Consider the following 25,484-nt stretch of genomic DNA (forward strand, 5'->3'; position numbering starts at 1 on the left):
TTCTCGCACAGACCAAAAGTCATTTTGAGCCAGTGAAAAGGCTGCGCTCCAATCTATTTAATGCTAAAAGCTTAATGAGAGAGCCCAGAGATAATTTGGGAAAGATGAGGGGGAACTGAATAAATTAAATTAAACTCAATGCTGATAATTGCACTGCTGTAGACCAAATGTGATGTCCCCTAAAACTGTCAGATAATGTGGACACCTAGACAGATAAAAGGAGGCGTCTGTCGACCGAGACCCTGCGCGTACAGGCCCCTCACGGCTGCTAATTGACTTCTGCGCTTCCTTCTCTTCCCCGGACTGGAGACGATAAACACTGTCAGCGGTTAAGCACACATTCTTACAGTGCAGAGAGCTTTAAATGAAACAGAGTTCAACATTCAGGGGAATCTAGTGGCAGGGAAAGATTAGAGCCGAGCCGGGGCAGCGACCTTGACCTTTAACACCTGCTGAACCGGGAGCCGAGCTGTCAATCCACAACTTTTTAACGTGCTAAATGAGCGGATGAAGCTAAACTGAAAAGCAAAATATCATCAGAGCGATGGCATTTCATGAGTCAAACTTTTCAGTTTGTTCCAAGTGAAATCCACATCTTGTATTGTGGTCCTTTGTTAGCATGTTGCTTTATTATTTTCATCAGAGGTGCGCAAAAAACACTCAAATTCACAATGAACCTTCATTTACGTTTAAAATTAAACAACGAATGAAGAGTAAGTGTGGGTGTCTGAACAACCTCATCGTTTTTGTAGCTTCAACATACCTGAATTATTGTTCCCAGTGAAGTTTCTGCTCTGACTAAATGAAGAATGGACAACTTTTCACTCCAGATGTCGTGCATGTTTGACATATTCAACCCTTTACAAGCAACTTAAAGATGCTGCATTTTTCGGTGTATTAATCAACAAAACTCTCTAGAACTTTCTAAAATGATCATAGAATGAATCAAAACAGTCAAATAGACTTCCTGCACCATTAAAAACAATTAGCATTCAAGGAAGCATTTTCACCCTTCAAACATCAGCCGTCGTTCACAGTTTAAAATTGTTAATATGATCAGATATAATCAGGCATGTGAGTAACGTGCTCCTTCAACATAGAACCGAGGCGTTAGTCTTGATGCCATGAAAAGCAGGTAATTGCAAAACAAAAAGAAAATGAAATCAATAAGAGATTTAAAAAACCCCGTTTGTTGTGTAATGTCTGATTTTGTCCCCAGCAGCTGTCCAGGCAGAATATAATAAAGTCCTTGAATCCTTAAATTATCCTGTGGGCGATTTGATCTTGAAGGTGCAGCAACAGAAGCGGCTTCAGAGTCACAGCCGGGTGGCGACATGTGAATTTTCTGGTAGGTAACTTTATTTCTGCTATAAAACAGGAGACACTCTTATAGCATTTATTCATATAAACTGGTTATTACACTCTTTTACAACAATTAGATAACTATCAAATACTGTCTTTTTCCCCTTAAACTTTACAAAATTTACAAAAGTATTTACAGGGCTTCTGCCAGAACTGCAGAAGACACTGCTAAGCACCTCATTTACTCAGCATTTTTTCCAAGTTTATATACACATACGTATACATATAACCATTAAAGTCAAGGATGTTTGCTCTATAGTGGATATATGAAGTGCCAGTACAGTACAGTTGTCTTTCATAAGTCTTTTACACAACTAAAAGTCTTTTACACTAACTACAGTTGACAAATAACGTTTCCCCAATCAATAAACTGTCACTAATGTCTGTTATGAAATCACATTCGACACACATCAGTGCGCACCACCGCTATAATCTGAGGGTTCAGACTATCGTGTTTAAGTGTTTATGACTAAAAGGAAAAGGAATGCATTCAGAAGCCGCCTGACTAACTCAGACGAACGCCTCAGAATAAGAGCTAACAGTGAATTCTGTGCATTTTCTGTCACATTTTTCTGCTTTGTTAACTGAAACAGAAACGCAGAAACCCTGTCTGTGGTTGGTGGAAACGATTTACGTGTTTGTATTTTTTTTTACATTTTAAAGATCTAGTACAAAGGGAGTATAATTCACGGGCCCAAATCAAAGAGTCATTTTTAATGATCTACCTGTGCTGCCTTCTCACATCTCTCTGGTTTCTTTGCTTTCATGTCTGTTAATTGCAAATGAAGCCTCTAATCGAGGCCACCAGTAATTCACCCGTGAGAAAAGCGTTCAACAGGAGGCCTTTTATTACAATGCTCAGTAATAAAATCTCTGAAAAGAAGAAAATCTGGAATCATTAATAACTCCTCAAGAGGCCAATCCCTGAACATTTTGCCCAGCAGCCGGGCTGGGCGGGAAGAACTTCAGATTGAGAGCAAAGTTGAAAGGTCTGGTGATGGATGCAAACTTCCTGAAAATCTGGATTGCTCTCATCACAAACACTGTTGCGTTTGTTTGCATGTCTGCTTCTTTAAAAAGAATCCTCTCATTAACAGGATGAGAGTGTCTCCTCCATGGCTCAACTTCTGCTTGTGAATGATTAACATTCCATTGAAGGTCAACTTTCAGCATCAGAACCAGCCCCACGGTCCCCAGAATAGCCCGTCTGTTCCCTTATGTCCCCACTCACCACTGGTTTATTCTTACATTAATATTTTCTATTGGCACAATTGGAGACCTGTTTTGACTGGTTTGACCTGTTTGGACTGGTTCGTAAGCACCAACCAGTAAAGGGAAGCAGGTAGCGTTTCTTTTTAGCCAAATGGTGGATTCACAGAAGAAAAAGGGGGAGACGTTCAGATGGACTTGCTAAAAAGCCTCATACCCATACGGGGGTTGGGGGGGAGTGTGAGGTGCCGTAGGTGTGTCCAGGATTCATCATTGGGGGTGGCGGTTTAGCATCAGTGCACTCACACTGCAATTCTAAATGACGCGGCGGTGTCACCTGTCCCGAGAGCAGCAGGACCCCCGACCTCTGCGGCAAGTGAACAGAGACGAAAACATCAGAGATGTTGCATCTATTTTCAATTAACATCATTTTCTTTGAGACATCACAAACCTAAAATCAGCCCCCCCCCATAATAAAAAAAGAAACAACTTAATTTGACACAACAGAGTGAAAGCAATCCTCTTAAAACAGACATGACATGAGCCGAGGGCTAAATCCTCCAAGTGCAGCAGGGGGCCCCAGAGAAGTCGTTTTTCCCTTGACATCGCCGACGTCACTTACACTGTGTGCACAGCGCCTGTGCGGGGACACTTTCCACATGTCTCACCAACACTAATAAACGACCCAGCGTGTGAGGCGAGATTGTTTTCTGCAAAGATTAGCCACCGTTTCCCCCCACCTCAGAATGTCAACGGAAGAAATTAACCAGCGAAAGGTCAGATAAATGTGCCGAAATCATTGAAAATCCATGTTTAACACTCTGATAATCCAGCGATATATATTCTACATGATGTTAAGCTGACACCTTTGGACAGACTGTCTGTTTCCTGTGTGTTGTGTCCTGTCTACAGCATCTTCTGCTGTTTTTTTCTGCATCTGTTTCCAATGTTGGGCTGGTCGCTCTTTCTAATTAGCTGTTCAGCTCCACAACAACACACAATCAGAGTTTAAGGATAAATATTGTGAGGCTCGCCCATCCCCCTGCTGCAGAATCCGCAGGTTTGCTATTTCTCTTATTTAGTCATGTATTATGGTCTATTTCCCCCTGTAGGTCTAATAGGGTGATGACACCAAAGCCCAGTTTTAATTCAAAATTGTAATAAGGTGAGGAAGGATGAGTTCTTTAACAGGGGTCATCAACCCAGTCCTCCGAGTCCAGCCTGGTATTCTGTCCTATCCAGTTTTTACAAAGGAACCTCGGTCAAAACAGGCTGGTTGGAGAGAAAACCCTGCTGAATTGTGGGACTTGTAGGACCGAGATGAAGACCACTGTTTTTAATAAGGAAGCATTTTCACCCTTCAAACATCAGCCGTCGTTCACAGTTTAAAATTGTTAATATGATCAGATATAATCAGGCATGTGAGTAACGTGCTCCTTCAACATAGAACCGAGGCGTTAGTCTTGATGCCATGAAAAGCAGGTAATTGCAAAACAAAAAGAAAATGAAATCAATAAGAGATTAAAAAACCCCGTTTGTTGTGTAATGTCTGATTTTGTCCCCAGCAGCTGTCCAGGCAGAATATAATAAAGTCCTTGAATCCTTAAATTATCCTGTGGGCGATTTGATCTTGAAGGTGCAGCAACAGAAGCGGCTTCAGAGTCACAGCCGGGTGGCGACATGTGAATTTTCTGGTAGGTAACTTTATTTCTGCTATAAAACAGGAGACACTCTTATAGCATTTATTCATATAAACTGGTTATTACACTCTTTTACTGCGTTTCAAACAGACCTGAAGTGCCCAATCAACAGTGAACAATGTAAATGCCTCCGTGGACGTTCACAGGAAATTACATAAAATACACCTTCAGGGTTTGTTGCCTATAGAGCAATATGCTCTAATGCTCTAAAGGAAGATACTTAAAGGACTGGCCCCTGGCCCTTTCTCATTTAAATTAGATATATTATAATGGGGACTATAATGATATTTTTTTAGTTCAGAAGTTTAATCTCTCTTTTTTTTACTCACTTATGTTGTATTAATAAATGACATTATTCAATTTCAGAAGACAAACTGAAGTAAATATGTGAAAATATATATTTCTATGCCCTTTTTATTATTAGTAAAACTAGGACCTCGTGTTTGTTTCTGGATTCTTCCAACTAGGGAAAATCTCACTTTGCTGACACACACGTACACACACACACACACACACACTAGAGTGAAGGAAATGAGTGTTGGGAGCCATTTGTCACCTCTGGGGGGGAGTGAAGAGATAATGCAGCAGACTAAGAGGTCCACGTCTTTACGCTCCCTCGCTCGCTCAACTGGCTCAGCCCGACGCGTCACCCTTGTGGATCGCTGTTGCTGAAAATCCCCCGCAGAAGACGGGAACATTTGTGCACCTCACTGTCCTTTATGGTTACGCGTCAAGCGTCAAGTCAAACGGTAGCACGGGCGATACTGTCAGGCCTGCGGTAGAAAGGATCAAATGATTTGTTCATTTCTACATTAAGTTCCCTCTCATAACCAATATCCCCCCCCCCCCCCCTCCCCCCAGAGGGATTACAGATATCTGTGTTGCTCTGATTAATGACCACATTAATTAATGCTGATGGGGTCTGTCCAAGCACCTCAGTGTGGAGGAGCACACAACAGTGAGCCAGCTGCAGCGGACAGAGCTCACACTCACATGCGTGCCCACGTGCATGTAAGCACCACACACATGCCAAACACCTGGATCCCCTCACACACACAAAAGTTGCTCACAATAGGACTTTTTTTTTAGGTCAGAGGGGCGTCATTGTCGATGTCAATAATTCACATCTGCCAGTGTAAATGTGTCTATTTGGAGCCGCCGACTCCACTGTCGCAGTGAAAGAAAACGGACGTTTACATTAAAAACGGACTATTTCTCAGGCGATTTTGACCAAAATCCTTTCTTAGAGTCCTAAACTACGCAGCTACACAAGAGCAACTACCAACTGAGACCAAAGACGTCTAAAGATTCTCACTGCCCACCGTTCAGCCTCTGCATGGTTCTGAGCAAGACTCTCTCAGATTTCAAAGGGCTGGATCTGACGTGGTGCGACCCAGGGTTAAACAGGGCTGGACAGCACCAACTTCCTGTTTCATTGAAACCTGTGGCTCTGTTTCACACCTGCTTTTCACGCAATTATCCGTATATCTTAGACGAACAGAAAAACATGCTTTGATGTGTAATTTTCCTTTTATTGCCTTGATTTACTACCCATCTGTCTGTTATTGAATATGATGTTATCTGGCTGGGAGGAATCTTGTGGTTCTGCTCAGGTGGGACATTTTGAACATGTGATCACTGGCCCAGTTTGAGCACATACGATTCTTACAGGATGGAGTTAGAGCAGTCAGTGCCCATCAGAAGCAGAAAAAGCTCCCAAATGTGTTTAAAACTGAACAGAAAATGATGATTAAGCAACCTACTTTTATCAACCATTTCATTGAAGTAATGAAGGCATAAGAAGCACTTTGCATCGAATTTTCCACATTCTAAGGAGATGAAACCTGAAAATGAAATAATACACATTTTGAATTGATTTTCAGGGGATAATTGAGACATGCAGAGGTGATTGATTGAAGTTTACGTGTTAAGATGAATCTGATTTGAAAACCAAACACAGAGACTTGATCATATCAGCAACGAAGCCGGTGTTCCTGGAATTGGACACAAATTGATGGTAAAGAGCAGATAAGAGGACAGAGGTAAAGGCCACTGAGAACAGCCAGTGGGGTTTTATCTCCATGATGGCAGCTGCAGTTGACAATATGCTTTCATAATCATGACTTTTATACTGTACAAGCTCTGTAGAATACAAATGAACCGCACCCAGGGACACGCAGACCGCCAGTCTCTAATAAGACCGCCACGTACTTCGTACTTACGTGGCGTTGCAGCCACTCTTATCAAAACTCCCCGCTCACACGCACTAATTCAGTCACTAAACAGCACGCAGAATCACAGCATCCACTTTATTTTCTAGTTTGAGAGATTACAAGGCAGGAGTGCTGTTGACACTGGTTTTATTATTCCCCCATTATGCAGGCGTTGCTAAATGTCATGTAAATGCTTCAATAAATTTCAATTTACTATAAAGCCGCTAAGCTGCAATTTGTGCTTTGGGTTGATAAACTGAAATTGAGGGATGAGAAACATTCAGGAGATGGGGGACATTCCTGAGAGCGCTATTATCCAACCATGAATGCAGAATGTCAGTGAGGGGAAGAGGAAATAATCCATGACCGGCCGCAGATGGAGAAACGGGCGTACTGTGACCAACCTCCGCAATTCCAGACAGAAGGTCCAAGAGCATCGATTCAAGGGGAAATTATCAGCACTAGTCAAAGCAAACAATCCAAAATAACCTCTAACTCTCTTTGTTTGATTTTAGTAGGAGTATTATTTATCAAATCAGTTACATGTCGCTATAGATTTATCAAGTTACACAAAATGTATCTTAATAAAACAGCTCAAACTGTGGTTGTAAGGATTTTTCTTAACCGAAAAGGATCCGTTAGAGACCCAACACATAAATAAATAGATCAGGCATTGAAGAGGGGTGGTGGTGTAGGGGCTCCAGTACTCTCTACACAGTGCACCACCAACATCATAATTCTATCCCACCACCGATCTTGAATCCTCTATTCTTGTTCCGCCTACTTCCTTGTTCCTCAGTCATCACGCTTCTTGATAATCTGGCATTTGCCGTCCTTGGTTGGAAGGGGGTAAATCAGGACAAAAACATCCCGTAGGGGAAGAAATGGAGGGGTTTTGGTTCAAGATGTAGGTGTTGACAAAATTTGGAAGGTGTGCCGGTAGCAGGGGAAGATACTTGGACACCTTTGAAGCACTGCCAAGTTACCCCTAAGGAAGCTACTGTTGCCCCCAAAAACTTACATAGGGCGAGGCGACTCGCCCGTGGGCGTCCCCTGCCTTCACCTATATGCAGCTGGGATAGACTCCAGTACCCTCCCCACGACGCCATAACAGAAAATTGTTTGAAATAAATTTGAACTGAATTCAATTCGAAATGCTTCAAAACACTTTCACGATAACTATAATGACAATTACCTCTCTGTTGCGACCTTCAAATGTTTTATTAAAGCCCTTTGCTAATTTCAGAGCTGTGCGCGACGGTGTGTTGTCTGTTGGATCAAAGGTTTTTCCTCGTTCCGCAGAGGTCTGTCGCACCGCGACCTCTCCCAAACAAAGTCCGGCAACCCTCTTCCGTCCATCTGCTGCATCACCCTGAGCGACAACTGTCAGAATGTCAAGTGTCGCCTCGGCCACTGACACATAACCAAGACAAAGGCTGATGATGATGATGGTGAAAAGGCTGCGAAAGTAGCCTTTAAAAAAATAGGGTAACTGGAAAGGGCGATCGCCTTGATGCAAACAATGTTCCGGCCTTCCCGTCTATACTGCTGTCTGTCTGGCAGGATGATGAAAACCCGAGATGCCGCGCAGGCCGGATGTCGTGTTGAAGTAATGTGCGAGACCAATACGGACACGCTCCATTTGCTGGATGCTGGGTTCTCGTGTCTATGCACGTAACCTTGAGAAGATTCAGTCAAGCACTGAGATTATCAAAGTGGTGTGGAGGAGAGAGAAAGAGGCACCCGGCCCAATATGGGCGTCCAGAACAGCCTGCTGCTATTGCCAAAAGGGAAGACACACAGTCTTTTATATGCACACTGCGTCTTTCTCAAGGTTCTTGCTGACGGGCCGGTTACATGTGAAGATGTCAGGGTGCAAAATGTTGTTATTTAAGGAGGAACCAGGCTTGACAGGAGAACACGGTCTGAGCATGTCTCATGAGACTCTTATTAATGTCATTTGTTGCCATATTAGCCCTTAAATGCAACCCTGACTTTGAAATTGACATGAAAACCAAAACAGTGACACACAACCATCAAGCGCAACGCAACAAAGACTGCAAAGCCAAGATTAGGTTAAATAGAACATAGGATCCTGCAGAAAGAATGTCTACGATACTGAGGTATATTTAGAGAGAATGTAAAGGTGAACATCTATCACTGATCCCTCCATCCTGCTGTGGAACGGTGGCGCTGGCTATGTGGTTTGAGACAAGAGACGTTAGCGAGCGGCGCTCTTTTCCTTCAGACGGATTGCATGTTCTTTTCCCCCCAAAAATGAATTTCCCGACATACATGCGTAAATCTCATCAGCTCCCATCTCTCCGGGCGGGGAAAGACATTCAGAACGACAGCGGAGATAAATCAGCGTGTGGGGGGCCTGGTGCAGCCTGTGTGGGCTGGGACGGAGACGGAGCCACTGGAAGCAGCCTCTGGCTTTAATGATGTGCAGTGATCCAGTGGAGGCGTGTAAATCTGCAGCTGGCGTCGCTTTTTTTTTTTTTTTTTGCAGCCTCCATTCCTCCCCCCAACCTCCGAGGTCTTTGTTAGAGTTATCTGGGATCACGCGTGTCGCGTTCGAGTGCAACCCCGAGGTTAGGGAGGCAGAACGATGGCTTCTATACAAAGGCAGAAAACCATTGTGACTTTCGATGAAATCTGTGATTTCACACAAGGTAGCTCCTGCAGAGGCAGGGTTGTGAAATTACAGCGTTTTTGTTGTTGTTTTTTTAATCCCTAAATTGCATAAATAATGCCTCCTGCGTTGGGGGAACAGTGTGAACTCGTCACATCGCAGAAACATCACCAGGAGACACAGAAACACAGCAAACAACAACCATGAACAAGAGAAACATCAAACGTGCAGCACTGATGAAAAGGATGATGCACGAGGCTTTATTTTCACTGTCTTACAAGTCATTATTCAAAGGTCAAGGTCACAACTCTCGACGGAATGCCCCAAAATTCTTGCAATCTCCTGATCAATAGGTTCATCCAGGCAAAATGCATGTTGTTATGCAGCAATGAACAATAAGGTGATCAGGGGCTGTTTATCGATCGGAAAGTAATTAAAGGTTTTAGGTCATTGATTCATTACACACAAACACAGTCTGACACATACGAGGGTTTCTGAGGATCGCCACTCTACAAAGTAAACTGAGGGTAATAAATGTATCTGCTCCAAATCTGCATATCTTCTGACACCGTCCACTGACTCTGAATCAGCTGTACTTGTCTCTGATAGCTGGTGAATATCCTGTTTGGCTCCTGCTTTGAAAAAGGAAGCTGAACCAAACCCGACCCTGGAGCCAACGTCCTATTTGTGGCTTGTGTTTACACAAGAGTACGATGTTTACGATTAGCTGGAGCAACATGTAAGCAAGAAGTAGAGACACAAACAACTGATAGGCCCAACGTTCAGAGTAGAAAGAGAATGCTATTCATCTGGTTACAGGAAAAAGTGAGCCAGGTCAGGTCAGCCTTATCCGTTGATTCTTCAGGTCGCTCTGAACACAGAATTCAATCATTTAGGCTAAAATAATGTTTTACAGTGTGTAAAACACTCAATGGATCATGACAAGGTATCATGAGGGGAGTGTTATTATGCAGTTATACACTGTTATATGTATCTGGGATACAACACAAGTAAGTCTTCTCCACCAGCACAAGGTTCTACTAAAGCAACTTCTCTTACAAATTCCCAAATAAACTGCACAGCACACTAAGATGCAGTGTGTATTTTTGTTATTACAGGTTTATTACATTAGTAAAGGCATGAAATGATGTTTCTGGTGTAGATGCCATCTCTCCTCCTTTCTGGCTCTTGTGCAAACTCTGCAGCAATTCACAGCCTTTTAAGTCCATCAGCATTTTTAGCATTTCCACGCCACACGCCCGTCACTGCCGTGTCATAGCTCCGGCCAGCAGAAGTACGCAGCAGCCCTGGTTTTGCTCTGTTTTTGCACATCAATTAACTCTGATTGGATGTAAAATTAATTGAATGTTGTTGAACATCAATATTATTTTACTGATGGGAAATATCCCTGTGTGACATTAGGAAAAAACAGGAAAAGGGTTGGAATGCAGCAATCACTCTCTAACAATTGCTGTCAAGTCTCAGCTCTTTTAATGTCATTTCAATAAAGTTATTCAGATAGAAGGCAACCAAATGGGAGTGACTAGTGACTGCGGCGACATCAGCAGGCACAGGCATTTAAAAAGTGGGAGGAAGTGAAGGTATCGTCACCTGCAGGCATCCAAACAGAGAGTGTAATTCAGAGAGGCATTTTTAGTCTGCAAATACCACCTGCTAAAAAGTATTTGGGTTCTGCAGCTTCTCCTGCACGCCTGTGTGTGTGTGTGTGTGTGTGTGTGTGTGCCTCCTGGATGAGGAACATAAACTTTTCACATTATACATCTGACTCATTGGCCTGAACAGCTCGGTTCGCTCTTCAACCGCTGCCTTTACATTTTCAAATCCACCCGACTTATTTGGGCTTTGAGAAATAATAATAACATTTAAAATATTTGATGTATAATTTTAATGGGTTTTTTTTGAGTCTCTTAACCCCTCCAAACAGTGTGTCCCGTGTTATTAATTGAAGCTTAGAATTCGATAATGTTTCAACAAAATGGTGAATTATTTGGCCTCTTGTACGGTTCCATGGCACCATGTATGAAACTGCAGCTCATAGCCAGTATCGAACACATGTTGACCCCTTTTTAATGCAGCTTCTTTGCTCTCCAACTTTCTTTCATTGGATTTATTGGCAACAATCCACACTGATTACTGTTGCCAGCTACATTTAGCATAAATTAAACATTAATCACTGCGGTGATACATATGGCTGAGGCTGAAATAGTTGTTTCATGTCTTTTTATACATATGATTAATCAAGAGTCACTTACAGATTTTTAATCAAATGGATAGAAAACATTAATGAATAAATGCCCTTTAAAAACTAGATTAGTGCCATCGATCTCTTACAGTTGTGTGCGATACAGAGGGAGCTCAAACAAGGGGATTGAATGCCGAGTGCAGCAGAAGATGGCTTCCAGGGAAATCTAAATCCTAATAGAGAGTTAATTCAGAAGACTCTAAAGGTCAGAAATGATTAATTCCAGCACATAATATCAAATACCACTGATTTGGTGTAGATACGCAGGCTTTGACTGGGCACCAGGGCTGCTTTTCCCCCTCTAGAACATAGCAGGAAACATACAGAAACCCATCCATCCATCCATCCATTCTCTACCGCTTATCCGGGTCGGGTCGCGGGGGTAGCAGCCTAAGGAGAGAAGCCCAGACTTCCCTCTCCCCAGCTACCTCCTCCAGCTCATCCGGAGGGATCCCCAGGCGTTCCCAGGCCAGTCGAGAGACATAGTCTCTCCAACGTGTCCTGGGTCTCCCCGGGGGTCTCCTACCGGAGGGACATGCCCTGAACACCTCACCAGGGAGGCGTCCAGGGGGCATCCTGACTAGATGCCCAAGCCACCCCATCTGGCTCCTCTCAACGCGGAGGAGCAGCGACTCTACTCCGAGCTCCTCCCGGATGGCAGAGCTTCTCACCCTATCTCTAAGGGAGAGCCCAGCCACCCTACGGAGGAAGCTCATTTCAGCCGCTTGTACCCGTACAGAAACCCACAAATCATAAAACTAAAATGGCTTTTGTATTCATGCACCTCGATTTGCACAAAAACCACTACCTGTGAGGGGGACCCCTGCCCCCTCCGCCCCACCTGCCCTTTCTCCTGCAAATCTACTCACACATCATGAAGTCTGGCGGCGCCTCGTCAGATGCAACCAAAGAAAATCCACTATAGCGACAGTAATCTCTAATCCCCCGATATCGGCGTGTTGTACAAAACCTCTTATTGAACACCTGGAGATGGGGATGGAACAATTCTTGGGCGGCTTACCTGCGTTGCCTCTTAAATTAGCTGTTTAACACACGCAGCTACGCAGCTACGCTGCTGTGCTGTCGCATTCGTCGTACGGCAGCTGCGTGCATCATTAGCAACGTGGCTCCAAAAAGGGATTAAAGTTATCACCATGACAGTCTCAGCGCTCTGCTCCATCAACACACCACACACACACACACACTCACCCAGACGTATGCCGTTGGTAAAACCGAAGCAGAGGAAAAAAGCTACGCATCTCCAAATATATAATCCTAAACCTGCTGAATTATCATGATCAGTAGCTGCTACCTTAATCTCAAATCTGGATGCTTCACACACTCGCAATGCTAAAAAAAATACAGGAGGCTGTCAAAGTTGGCCTCTATTATATCACATTGCTCATATTTAGTGCTAAAATGTATTAACGAAACTGTACATATAATGTTTGGCTGCATGCATTAAATACTGGCTTGGCTTCCCAACGACTGCCGCAGCTGAGTATTCGGCACATTTACACCAAACACTTGCAAAACACAGAGAGAAAATATTGCAGAAAGCAATAAAAGCATAGTGGCACATTCAAAAGAAGCAATTTTCGGTCCCTTGTCGCCTTTTGGATGTCCACTCGAGCTGACCTGCACAAAGCGGGGGGGTTACAGTTAGCCGAGACACAAAGTTAGCAGTCACAAAGCTGCCGCCTTTGACGTAGCAAGGAGAGATTTGGACCGTCTGGACGAGGTCAGGGTGGAACCTGGTGAGGCTCAGCCTGGTTGCACGGCACAAACTGTACGGATCTTAGTAAAAACGCAACAATTCAGTAAGACAGAGGGAAAAAAGGTTGGTTATTTATATCGTGAGTTAATTATGGTTTACTCATGATGTCATTATTGTTCCAGCTCCTCCCACTCTGTGAAAACGACACACTTTTGTGTTCATGAATGCGTGATATTTTGCAATTTGGAAAAGCACTTGCCGTGAATTTGCTTTACGCTGTGAAGCTCTGCTGGTGGGCCCTTTTCTACAGTTGCAGAACAAAATGATCCCTCCTATTATTCATAAACAAAGAGCTCCTGAACAACACTCATCCCCACGTATGCTCCCCGTCGCTCACTCTGAGCGTAACTGCATGATCGCAATAATAACAGGCTTTACTTCCTGTATGCAGCACCGGGTTTGTCCTCACCTGGTGCCTCAACAAAATTCAAATATCTGTAATATTTTCGAATCAACACAACTTTACTGAAACAGCTTTTCTCAATTCAAGATTGTCTCCAGGTGAATCACACAAACCCACAGCCTGAGCCCCTGAGTGGGAAAACCCTCCCTTTTAACAGGAAGAAACCTTGAGCAGGACCAGGCTCACATTTGGGGACCATTTATTGATGCCATACAAAATAGTTGTTTTTACAAAAAATGTAAAACAATATAACCTAATGAGTCAGGAAGCAACAGCTGCATCTGTCTGTCTGTAGATTGGCGTATTATTCCCTCTGAATAACATTATACCTAATAGTTGGGCTGAAAATAAACTTTTTTCTTGCTGAAACAGGGAAATAGCTGCTTGTGAAGGCAGCACTGATGGTCAATCAAGTATTGGTTAAAAAAAACACAAGCCATAATAAAACATTCCTCTCCTCAGATTAAAATCTTTAAGTAGAAAACTGAAGAAAATGTCTAAAATGCGGTGAAGGCAGCGTTAGCGTCTCTGCATCTCCCCAGGCTTGTTTATGCGAGAGACAGATGTTTCTATCTATTTGTACTTTTCCCTCGGAAAAAAAGAGGATTAAAAATCCCACATTGCCGGTTTCTTCCACGTTCTAACCTTTTTCTCCATCAAGCTTTCTGTATCCTTGTCTCTCCTTTCCTCCCCTAATGGCTTACGTCCTCCTCGGGGGGAGTCAAGGATGATGTTCTTGCAGATCATTTAGACTCACTGAAGGTCTTTCTTGTCATGAGAACAATATAAAAATGATAAAGCTGGATTTCCCCCTGAGCTTTCATGGTGTTTTCCATTTTGCCAACATCAGATGCGTATATTCTGTGCATATATACGCTCGCGCTCTGGTTTTGAATCACATTCCCAAGCTGTCGTATGTTATCTACTTCTTCATTGCGTCAACTGTATCAATTCTAGCTCCAGGTGAAGATGGAAATCTCCTTAAGATAGATTAACTTCGATATATTCCTCTCCCCTAATGTACAGATGCCGTATTATATCCCCTCTCAAATGAAAGAATCGAAAAGATAGCTTTTCCAAGCGTGCTTCTGCGTCAGATCTGCACTCACGCGGGCGCCACTTCGCTCCCCAAACAAAGCAATTCGCCATTTAAAGTTGTAGCATTTTCTAATAACCCTTTGCACTTAACTGAAGCAAGTATGACATAAGCATATTTACATAATGTGCCCGGAGGAAAGCCTCCTCACATCTAATTAGCTGCTGTTAACACACTGGGAGAAAAGAATCAATTTGGGGAACTATTAAATCAAGTTGGAGCAAGTGGCCCCCAACAGGGTGAGCAATGAGGAGGTTTAGCAGAGGGACATTACGGAGCTTTATGAAAAGCAGAGGCAGTACAAACACTGCTCCCCATTTTAACATTTAAACGTAGTAAAAAAGGGACCTGAAACTGATCAGCGGTGACAGGAAGTTAGAACAGAACCATCTTAATAATCATCAGAATCTTTTTAATAAGAAAACGCCGTCAATTTGATCTGACGCCGCTCATGCACCTGTTTTTAGAGAGGATTTACCCTTTTAATAGCACCCATAAGCGTGTTCTCACCGGCGTTCTCACGCCGCATTCATCAACGCAGCATCGGCAGATTTGTCAGGCAGATGGATCGCAGCAGAAAAGTGAGACGTCACATTTGTCACAATTAAAAAGTGAGTTAAGATAAACACGGGTCCCCGTGAAATAGAGCTAAAAGCTTTAAGGCATAAATAGAGAAGCAATCGCTCGTCATTCTTCGCTAGCTGAATGAATCTCTTTGACACGACATGTTTGTTTGTGTGTCTTCTTATGTCTCTTATGTTTTACACACCTCCACGACCTTGAAGCGCTAAAAGCTTCTTTTTTTTTCAAACAGCTCATTTTGGGTTCAAGGCTGAAGACATTCCTTTTGCTTTACCTATTTAGAACCACTTTTCAGCTGTTGAAGGGGCGTAGCTCTGTGCCACCGCAGCACCTCATGTCTTATATAACCAAACTCTAAAAATAGCAAAGCGGACTGAAATGGAAGAGAAATAAGAGTGGCAAATAAATCAAAACATTTTATGTATTTTCAGAGTCACTGTGTCCAACCAGCTCCACACAGGCCCATGTGGGTGACGGAGTCCCATACAGGTGAACCTGCTAACAAATATGGAGCCAACGAGACTAATGGACGTGGCGTCCAAACTCAAACAAAACCATTATGACAAAAGCAGTAAATGGCCATGTAATGGCCATGCTTTTGCGTATGGGGTGTGCACGTCCCCCCCGCATCTGTAAGGGTTCTGTGGTTACGTCACGCTCCTCCCACAGTCCTAACATATGTATGTGTGTGAATTGACCTTGCATTTGAATGTTTGTTATAATATTGCTGAGATGAGCTGGTGTCTTGTCCAGGTTGGACCCTGCCTCCAGAAGATGGATGGACGGCCCAAAAGGGAGGGGGGAGAACCTCTCACACTATTGTACATATCACCTGTTCAGGGTGCACAAGGCATTGTCCTTTGGTGGGTTTTTGGAACCTAAATGAATTTCCCTGCATTAGTGCTTCTATATTGACATTGATGTAACATTAGTTCTATTTAAAAAAACACCACATCCAAAACATTTTTAACCATTCAAAGAGATTTTTGACAAAAACTGATAAGAACCTGTGCATCCATGAAAAAGCCCAATGTGCTATAGTTGTTTGACACAAATCCTCCTTTTTATTGTCCCTGCATGAAAGTAAATATTAATAAACCTCAGATTTGGATTTTCTTTTCTTACCTCAAAGTGGCCAGCAAGTCAACTCCTTAAGCTTTGGAGAGTCCATACAGGAGAAGGACTAAAAGAATGTATGATAATGTACAAGTGTGTATTTACATCATCAGGAGAGCGTTTTATTATGTATGTCTTTCTGTCGGTGAGTCGCAGAGTCGCAGGCTTGATTCATTGGGCCATCATCAGGGTTGTATACATGTATTTAATATATACAACGGCTGTGTGTGTGCGTGTGTGTGTGGGGGGAGGGGGGAGGGGGGGGGGGGGGAATGTCATGATTCTGCTGCTCTAATCTCAACAAAACAGCCAGGTGGGAGCGTGAGTTCAGCTGTGACAGCTCTCCGCATGTTCTCCTGTCTATCACCTTAATATGAACCATCAACAGACGCATGTTCAATGTCAAAATCAGCGAATCCTCCCAGCCAGCTGTTGTGGAATCTGTAATGTCCGCGGTGCACTTTCATCCAAACAGGCTCTTATGGAGGAGCCTGGTTTGCTGTGTATGTGTGAGTAATGACCACCTTTACATGTTAATTAATCCAACATGAGGTCATTACCAGGGAGTAAAATGACTTTTTGTCGAGGGTTCAGCGCAGTCGGTATCCTGTAACCTATTCAGGACAAAATACTTTGAGCCTCGGTAAGCACAATGAGGGCAATAACAATGGGTATCTCTCTGTAAAGCCTGTGTTTTAATGAATAGCGAGAGCTTGAGGAGCCACACGCCCACCAATAATGCCGATAGCTGTTTCCCACGCTGTGGCGCCCACGTGGCGCCCAGGCGTTGTGAGCGGTGAGCAAACACAATAATGACACGCGTTTTCCCTGACGGGTATTCCCCCGCGCTCATTTTAGAGGTCAGCGCTGTGAGGATGGAAGGAAGCCACCTGGACAATGATGAATGCGATACGTTTGGCCTGAGTGGAAAACGAGCACCCAAAGCAAACCGGTCCCTCCAGGCCGACCCCACGACAGCGGCGGGCCCTGGCTCCGCCGCCGCCACACCTGTTTCCCCACAACACATAGGTAGCATTCTAACCTTGCCCGCACAGCCTTAATCTTCCATATGCTGTTTGAGTATTTGAATTTCTGCACATCAATCTCCGGGCCCCCGCCTCGCCTTGATTAATGGCCCCCATCTATCACGGCACCATGCGGTGTGCAGGCCTTGCCCCGCCAGATAGCTTTGCTTTAGAATAATGGGTGCACTCCATCCTGGTCCAAACCAGGCAATGATTGTGCATCCATGTGATCTATCTGTCAAGCCTCTTCTGTCAAAAGGGACAAAAGGGAACGGTGAAGATGGAAGCCATCGAGATTGCGAGGGGTGTCCTCAAAAGGGGGAGGGGGGGTGGCGCTTCAGCATGACAGCCAGGTTCTGTAGGCACTGGAAAGTATTGATACTTGCTGTGTGTGTTGTAGACCAGTTTGTGTGTCTTTTTTTATGATGTTACTGGCATCAAAAGTCCCAGCTACAGGTTTAATTATCAATTTCTTCATCTTCAGAAAATGAAGAAGGCTGTTGTCGTTGCGGCCGGACAAAGAAATTTGTGAAAAGTGAACATTGTCGCAGCTAGCTTATTTGTTTCAAAGAGGAGCCACTGACATGTCTATACTTACCCATCACACAGAGCAGCGAAATGGCTAAACGGTTACTTCATTCTGTTTATAACCCATTTTTTCCAACATTAATTGAAGTCATTAGTGGCAATTATCTCTGTTTAATCAAAACAATTACAGGCAACATGATTGAGCACCTTTATACGGGCAGAGCAGACATCAGAGGCCATTCATATTTTAAAAACAAGCCATTTATCAGCGTCATTGGGACATTCTTCACTCTTGATGGCACTTTTGTGTGTCCTAATACATACAGACAGGCGAACAAAAACAGTTATTCCCTGTGGAAGGAAAGAAAAACAGGCTTTGTTTCGCTGGGGGCTCTCTCATAACAGCAATTATTAAAGTCCAGTCATATCGTGGTATTTTGCCTGGCAGAGAAACAAGTGTGACCACAGACAGCTGTTCAATCTAACCAGCCCAACTAGGTTGCTTGATATTCTCCAGCATTGTTTCTTAAATGTCGCAGTCTTATTACATTCCCAATGGGATCAGTGCCGATATGTGGGAGTTTGGTGTTGCCGCCTGTTGCTGACATTTCAACTGACTGTAAATTGCTATCGTATTCCCAAACATCACCCGCTGGTCTGCAGCTCATGTGCCGCCCAGGATTTGGTTCCCTCACCTCTCACAGATCAATGGATAAACATGGATGGGGGGGGGGGGGGGCGCGCAATGCTCAGACATAAATATCAGACAGTAGCAGAGTGATAGGCACACCTGAATAAAGATGCTAAGAAGCAACATTTGTAATTCCCCATTGAAAGATCCACCCATTTCTCTTGGAATGGATGAAAATCCACAGCTCTAAAATATTAAACTAAACATGAACATTGCGTACTTCAACTCCCCCAGTCCAAAAATAAATATGCACTTGATTGGAGACTAGCTTCTCCTTTAGCCTGGCCTCCTCGACTGATGTAGCATCTGTTTCAGTGTTTGATGTGTTGTGGTTTTCAACATTTGAGGTCCTCCTCAGCAAGGCATTTTGTTGATGGGATCCTCAACAACCTCAAGGACAGAACGTCCAAGTGTCACACTCTGATGGGTTGAGTCACTTCTTGATGCCACCCTGGTCCACAAGAGTTAGTGAGCTAACAATAATGCTAACTGTCAGTTAAGAAATGCTACTATTTCAAGCTTCTGATGACTAAAACAAGACTACATAGGAGAATATTTCCTTAAACAAAATGGAAGTGCTTCAATATTAAGGATTTTTTTTAGTGACTCCTTGTCAGTGTTTTTCTTAGTTGGTGTTGCTGCAAAAGAATTTTTGTTTATACCGCAGAAAAAAAAATGTTGACAGTGGGCTTAAAATGTGCACCTACAGGATAATACTTTCATCAGCAGACAGAAGAAGAGGCAACATCAAAGGGAACGCAGGCTGGTTTCACACAGACTTCCAGCTTTCGCATGCATACATAAAACAGCACCAAAAATGGGAGAGTGTGTGTGTGTGTGTGTGTGTGTGTGTGTGTGTGTGTGTGTGTGTGTGTGTGTGTGTGTTGCTGTTCCTCACAAGTTCAAAAGAACTGTCTGAAGGTGAAGACATGGCTTGAAGGTTAGGGTTGGTATCAGGTTTAGGTTAAGGTGATGGTAGTTTGGGTTAGAGTACGGAGCTGGGTGATGCATCACGACTAAAAGTCTCCAGCAAGTTAGAAATGTGAGTGTGTAAAAACATTTATACAGGTTCTTTTTGTAAATGAAGGCTTGACCACAGCGTAGGTTCCCGGAGGCTCATGGGTAACTGCCTGACTTTGGGGTTCAAACACCAGCGAGGTGTGATCAGTATGCTCCTCGCGCTCAGGCCCTGTTGGACTGTTGTGACAATCTCACCTTATATTTATTTCTGCTTGAGTTGAAGGGATGATATGGATTTTTTCACCTTGATTGACAGCTCTGATATGACTACCCTGGATACTGGCAGCTGAATACATTTGAAAATATTTTCTATCCATCTTTGGGTTGAGCTCAGTCTTTCTCCTCTAGATCTAGAATGTCTGAATTCACTTCTGATTTGGTTTATTTCTAAGTAAAAGCTATTTATATTTAGTCTGATTTTTTTTTTTTTCCAATACTGGTGAAGTTAAAGCGATTTAAAATGAAGGGTTTGCGCTCCTCATAGTAATGTTTTGTTTTGTTTTTTTGCCCGGTGTTGTACAACTTCTGAAAGTTGCCGACCGCCAGCCGACCTGACGAACGCTGCCAGCCAAGCACCAGTGAAGGTGACCCGCTCACAGTGGGGGGGCACATTGTGCTGGCAAATCATCAAACACTATTCAACAAAAAATCAGTGGATCTGCCTCCATCCTGATTGAATCATGCTAAAGAAATCTCGCCCCCTTCTGTATTCAGTTACAGGTATCGCCGCCTTCGGAGCTGCATGATGACCTCCGGCCCCGCTGACCCGCTCGGCCGGCGGCTTGCATAAATAGTGTATTTTTGTATGTGTTTCTGTGCTCTGTGCCTCTCCTCTCCTCTCCTTCTCCTCTTCTCTCCTCTCCCTTCTCCTCTCTCTCTACCCAGCCTCCCATCAGCAGGAGGGTCCCCCTACATGTGCCTGGTCCTGCTCAAGGTTTCTTCCTGTTAAAGGGGAGTTTTTCCTTGCCACTGTTGCTTGTTGGGGGTCAGGCCCTGGGATTCTGATTGTAAAAGATGCTATATAAATAAAGATTGATTTGATTTTGATTTGATTTGATTCGATTTAGATGCAAGGATTGGAATCAGTAGTCCGCAGCACAGGTCAATAACATGCCCCCCTAAAATAAAATAAAGGCATTTTATAAGAGTTTGACTGTAATTTAAATTCAATTCTAGCTCATTTAAACACTACTTGAGGTCATTGAGCAATCTCTTTGAATCTTGGTGAACATTTTGGTGGGTTTGCGATTAATAATCCCTTTGTATAAGGTGAACTATCTTATGGTTTCCACTTGGCAGCCATTGGTCGGGGAGATGTAGCCGGAATAGGCCTATTATTGGTGCACCATCGGGAAAATCATGAGTGAGGAGTTTAGCTGGTGTTGATGCTCTTCATTGTCTTTCATTTCAAACTTTGAGCAGCGTTTTAGCCAAAGATTTGAGAAAAAGAGGCATTGTCCTCTATCCTTTACTATTTATAGCCCAAACAATTAAGCAGAGGAGACTTTCATTACCCTGCTGCTATTCAGCGGTACCCCCAGTCGCCCTGCCAGCGAGCCAAACAGGTGTTCCTTAATAATCACGGCTGAATTGCCAACAACACTGGTTTTGTTATTTTGCCCCCGTATGTTTCAAGCTGTTAGCCATCTTCTGCTGAGAAATAAATGACTTTTGCAGCCTCAATACAATATCTTACGGTACTTACAAGTGACTGTTGGCTTGAAATTTGAACCAAATAAAAGACAAAATGGCCACATTGATCACAGCCGAAAATGGTAACAAAAGAGATTTTCATCTACAAAACATTACTATCGACTGTTTTTTTGGAGCTGTTATTGATGTTGCTTCACTCCACATATGCAGCATTGTATTCTCGCCATTGTATCCCCCTAATTTTTGGGTTTAAATATCAGTTTTTCTCCAACACGTTGGGAGTCAAGCTGTTGGACTAAATTAACTCCTGCGAGAGTTGAATGTGCAAGACTCTTTTAAAACGCTCCTTTTACTTGATTCTGCTTCACTCGTCTCTTCTTGGTCTCCGAATTGAGTTGACACATTGCGTGCACAGAACAAAAGATGGAGTAAACGATTCGAACGAGAGAGATGAAGAAAAGGAAAACAAGTATTTGATCTGTGAATGCAGCGGCGGCACCTGGTTTGTAGTCGTCGGCGCTGGAACACGAGTACACATCAGTTGATTTAGGTAAGAGCCAGCTGCGGCCCACACCGGAGACGCTCCTGCATGCTCCCGTTTCCCCCTTGTTTTGATGCTTCTCCTATTGTTTTCCCTGCTCAATAATATATGGCACATATGCTCGCTCCTGAGACAAATCTTTTTGGTGTTGGATTTGTGCTGGATTGAGCTTCAAAAGTGCTCGGTTCACCGTGGCTGCAGGTTTACTGCAATATGTATGTTAAAATAAGAAAATGCTGTCAATGCAGGGACTTTCAGTAATTATTTGACACTTGGTATGCGCTAGAAGCATGCTAGCTAGCGAATGTGCGCTCGATTCAAGGACAATGGTGGCACCCATGTCTTCATACTGAACAGGGAGTAAATGAATTCTGCCCTCTTTTTTCTCCGAATGATTCAATCTTTCTGAAGGACTTCATCAATTGAACTAATTGAAGTGTGTTTGCTCTGATTTTGATGATGCATATAATTTCATTATGCATGGGTGAATGCATTTGCTAATATCTTAATCAGCTGCAATTACCGGCCTTTCATCGCCACGTCACCGCTCCGAGAATCACGGGTGGCATCAAGGGTTGTGCACACATGCCTCATCACCTCGCCCTCTCGGGGGCGCAGCACTTGTCCAGCATCTCCGACTCACTGTTTGCATACAAACACGCAAACATGCTTGTGTAATGCTAACGTGACCTCTGTCTTATCTCAGCCGGTTCCCTGGTGCGACTGTTATAATAGGAACAACCCACCGCCAGCGTTTCGGGCCCTTTCTGATTGTTAAGTACAATGGAAAAGATTTATGGCTGAAAATTCTGATTGATACGTAGCTGCTGTGGTGGGAGCTGACTCCTCTTTGTTATTTAGTGAAAAATAAGTGACTTTTTCCATGCTGGCACGGCCCTCAAGTGCAGTTTTACAATTTTGTTGACTTTACAAGCCCGAACCCTGTAAACGTCAAGGACATGAGCAAGAAAGGAGGTGTGGTGGACGTCCAGAGGCACTATATGCAAATAACAAAATTAGATATTTGATGGCAAAGACATTAACGTTCAGTCCAGATTGTCACTCGGCACCTGACATTAGAAGCATCCTGGTCCATAAAATGCACTGCTGACTTATATAATCCTCTTTTCCACACGTTACTACTGTCACAATCTGAAATGAGAGGACCGGATCAAGTGCGCCTAGACTTACATTTGCCATCACACACCTTCTACGTGCCTATTCCTCCTCCCTTCCCACTGCACCACCCTGCACCAGGGATACACCTGCATCTGCCTTCCCAGATCCGGCTGCCACGCCTCCTCTCCACGCCGCTCTGCTACAAAAGTTTAAAGACGTACCTCTTAAAACCTTGCATGCATGGTGGTTAAAGCAGGTGGGGCAACATCTGAGAGAGACACAGGTAGAAATCCATCCCTCCAGCCAAGCACTAAGACCAAAAGTGATCAATTATTTGGTCTTCCAAACAGATTAAATCACATCTGTCCTGACGGGCGGTGTGATTACCGCTTCGGGAGCGAATGGTAGTTTAGCAACCAAATGACAAGTTTGTAGTGTAGAAGCCATGTTATCTATCAGCTTGCCTGTCTATTTATATTAGCGGAGGTGTGTGGCGTCTTTCTGTTCTCAGCTGCTGCCAGGGTCACAGACAAACTGGAAGTGGCAGAAGTCAGATCGCGTGAATATAAAGCAGAACTGCAGAAAGCGTCAACAAAGACGCACTCGTGAAACACGCCGGGCGACACTAACGAGCACACTAACTGTCACACGCTCACTTTCATGAGGACCAACTCCTGAGTGGTTACCTGGTTGTGAAGGCACATCGCAAGCGTGGGTGTGAAGACAAATAAGGGATCGCAGAGAAAAATCTCGGCCATGGAGAAGTTTGCTTACTCACCGAGGGTCCAGGCGAGAGTCCAGGTCATGAAGAATGGCTGAAACTCAGCAGCGGAGGATGGGAATGCAAGGACACTTGTTGGTGCTTTGCATTTGCTCAGTTTTCTCCACAATTTGTTACAAAGCCAAGAAGGAAACAAGCAAGGTTGAAGGCTTCTTGGAACGTCTCTTGTGCACTTTTGAAGAACTCCCCTGAGTTCAGCAGGCGACAGCCCTGCAGTAGAACCTCTGTGGAGCACACAGGGGACTTTGCATGCTTGCGGTACCGTTTGAGTCCTCCGCCGGTGCTTAATTGTGACCTGTACAGAGAATGGCAGTGGTTTTCATTCACATCACGCTTCCCTTTAGTGCGAAGGGCTCCTCTAAAATCAAGAGCGATCCGAGAGTAGCAGATTGACCGAGGAGCATCAGAAAGCAAAAGGACCTGATATTCTGAGACCCGAAAGGGGGAACGCCGGTGTTGTATTCCAGAAGGGTGGCATTGGAGAGGTGTTGCATTTCCAGCATGTGTCCCACGTGTCTCCACCTCCTCGCGTCCACCTTATCTCCAGCTGTGGAGGCGCTGACTGACAGAGGAGGGCTACTGCTGCCACCGCTGCCGCTGCATCCGTCCTGCTACAGCGGCGCACTCTGTTCAAATAAATGCCTGCTCTGTCACACTTCTCCGCCGCAACGCAATGGATTCATCCTTCCTCTCTCCTATACACCCCCCCCAACCCTCGCTGCCTGCCCATTCTCCCACATTCACTCGCACAAACACACACTCTCACACACGAGGAGCCAGAATACAAATGGGGTGTCTTCCTTAAAGACATGATTGTGCTCCTTGATGATTTTCTTTTTTTTTTTTTTAAGTGAAAGTGAGGGGGTGGTTGGAAAAGATGCAATCTCCAAATCCCTGACTCACTTCCTTTGATGGGCTAAGCTGTCACGATTGGTGCGGAGCCACTGAACAGCCTGCTTCTATCAAGCAAGAACATCAAATTTGTCAGACTCTTCAGCATCTGAGTCCGAGCTGCAGACTTTGCTTCTTTCTCTTCGAAGCATCTTACATTAGCTATTGACTACAACATGACAATTGAGGTAATTGAGATACACTCCACATCAGAACCGGGCCGCTGCTGGTTTTGCTAGCCGTCATAAGCAGGTCTAATTTTGTCCACCATCTCCTGTTTAGTAGCATTTATTCTTGCTCTGGGGGAACAGCGGTCAGTGACCTGCAGGTCTAATTAATTTTACAAGCAGGATGTTAGTGCTTTGGAGGCAAACACCACTTGTTGGCTCGTTGTGGCTAATTTTACACGTGCAGGTCGTTGCTTTGGCAGCATGTGAGGAGAAACGCTCACGCTTCAGCCGCTGCCAGATATATACCCTTATTACAAGCAGGTTATTATTGGATGTGACGTTACCGTGAGCGATGTTGAAGAGGACACGCCGTTCTCAGTAGGTAATGATGAACTATTTGTGTCGGGGTAGTGTCAACCCGCGGAAATCGTCATAGCTACTGCTCCGCAATTAGGGAGGTGTCGTTGCTGTCGCCACAAAGGTGACACAGGCCACATTGTTATTTCATATCTTGTGCCCAATGAGCCATTTTCCGCCGTGGCTGTCCATACCTCCTAATAAAATAAATAAATCAGTCCAAGATATCAAGCAAGAACACTTATTTTTAACCACATTTTCAATCCTCAGAAGGATTCAACAAACAGCAGAGCTGTAGCAACTGCTGCAATAAGACAAACTATTGTTAAAATGCTGTTGTAGGTAAAACACA

General features: G+C 44.0%; 1 protein-coding gene across 1 annotated transcript in view; it reads right to left on the bottom strand.

Moving 5' to 3' along the window:
• The window catches only part of LOC101061118 (leucine-rich repeat-containing protein 4C), a 76,631-nt gene extending 52,298 nt beyond the window's left edge, over positions 1-24,333 (bottom strand). The window contains exons 1-2 of the mRNA XM_029842129.1: positions 24,135-24,333; positions 23,712-24,009 (exon numbers count right to left, since the gene is read on the bottom strand). The gene's annotated coding sequence lies outside the window, so the exon portion shown is untranslated. The remainder of the gene's footprint in view (positions 1-23,711; positions 24,010-24,134) is intronic.
• Positions 24,334-25,484: the final 1,151 nt, after the last annotated feature.

Source organism: Takifugu rubripes, chromosome 9 (assembly GCF_901000725.2).
Source record: "Takifugu rubripes chromosome 9, fTakRub1.2, whole genome shotgun sequence".
In the NCBI taxonomy this organism is placed as follows: domain Eukaryota; kingdom Metazoa; phylum Chordata; class Actinopteri; order Tetraodontiformes; family Tetraodontidae; genus Takifugu; species Takifugu rubripes.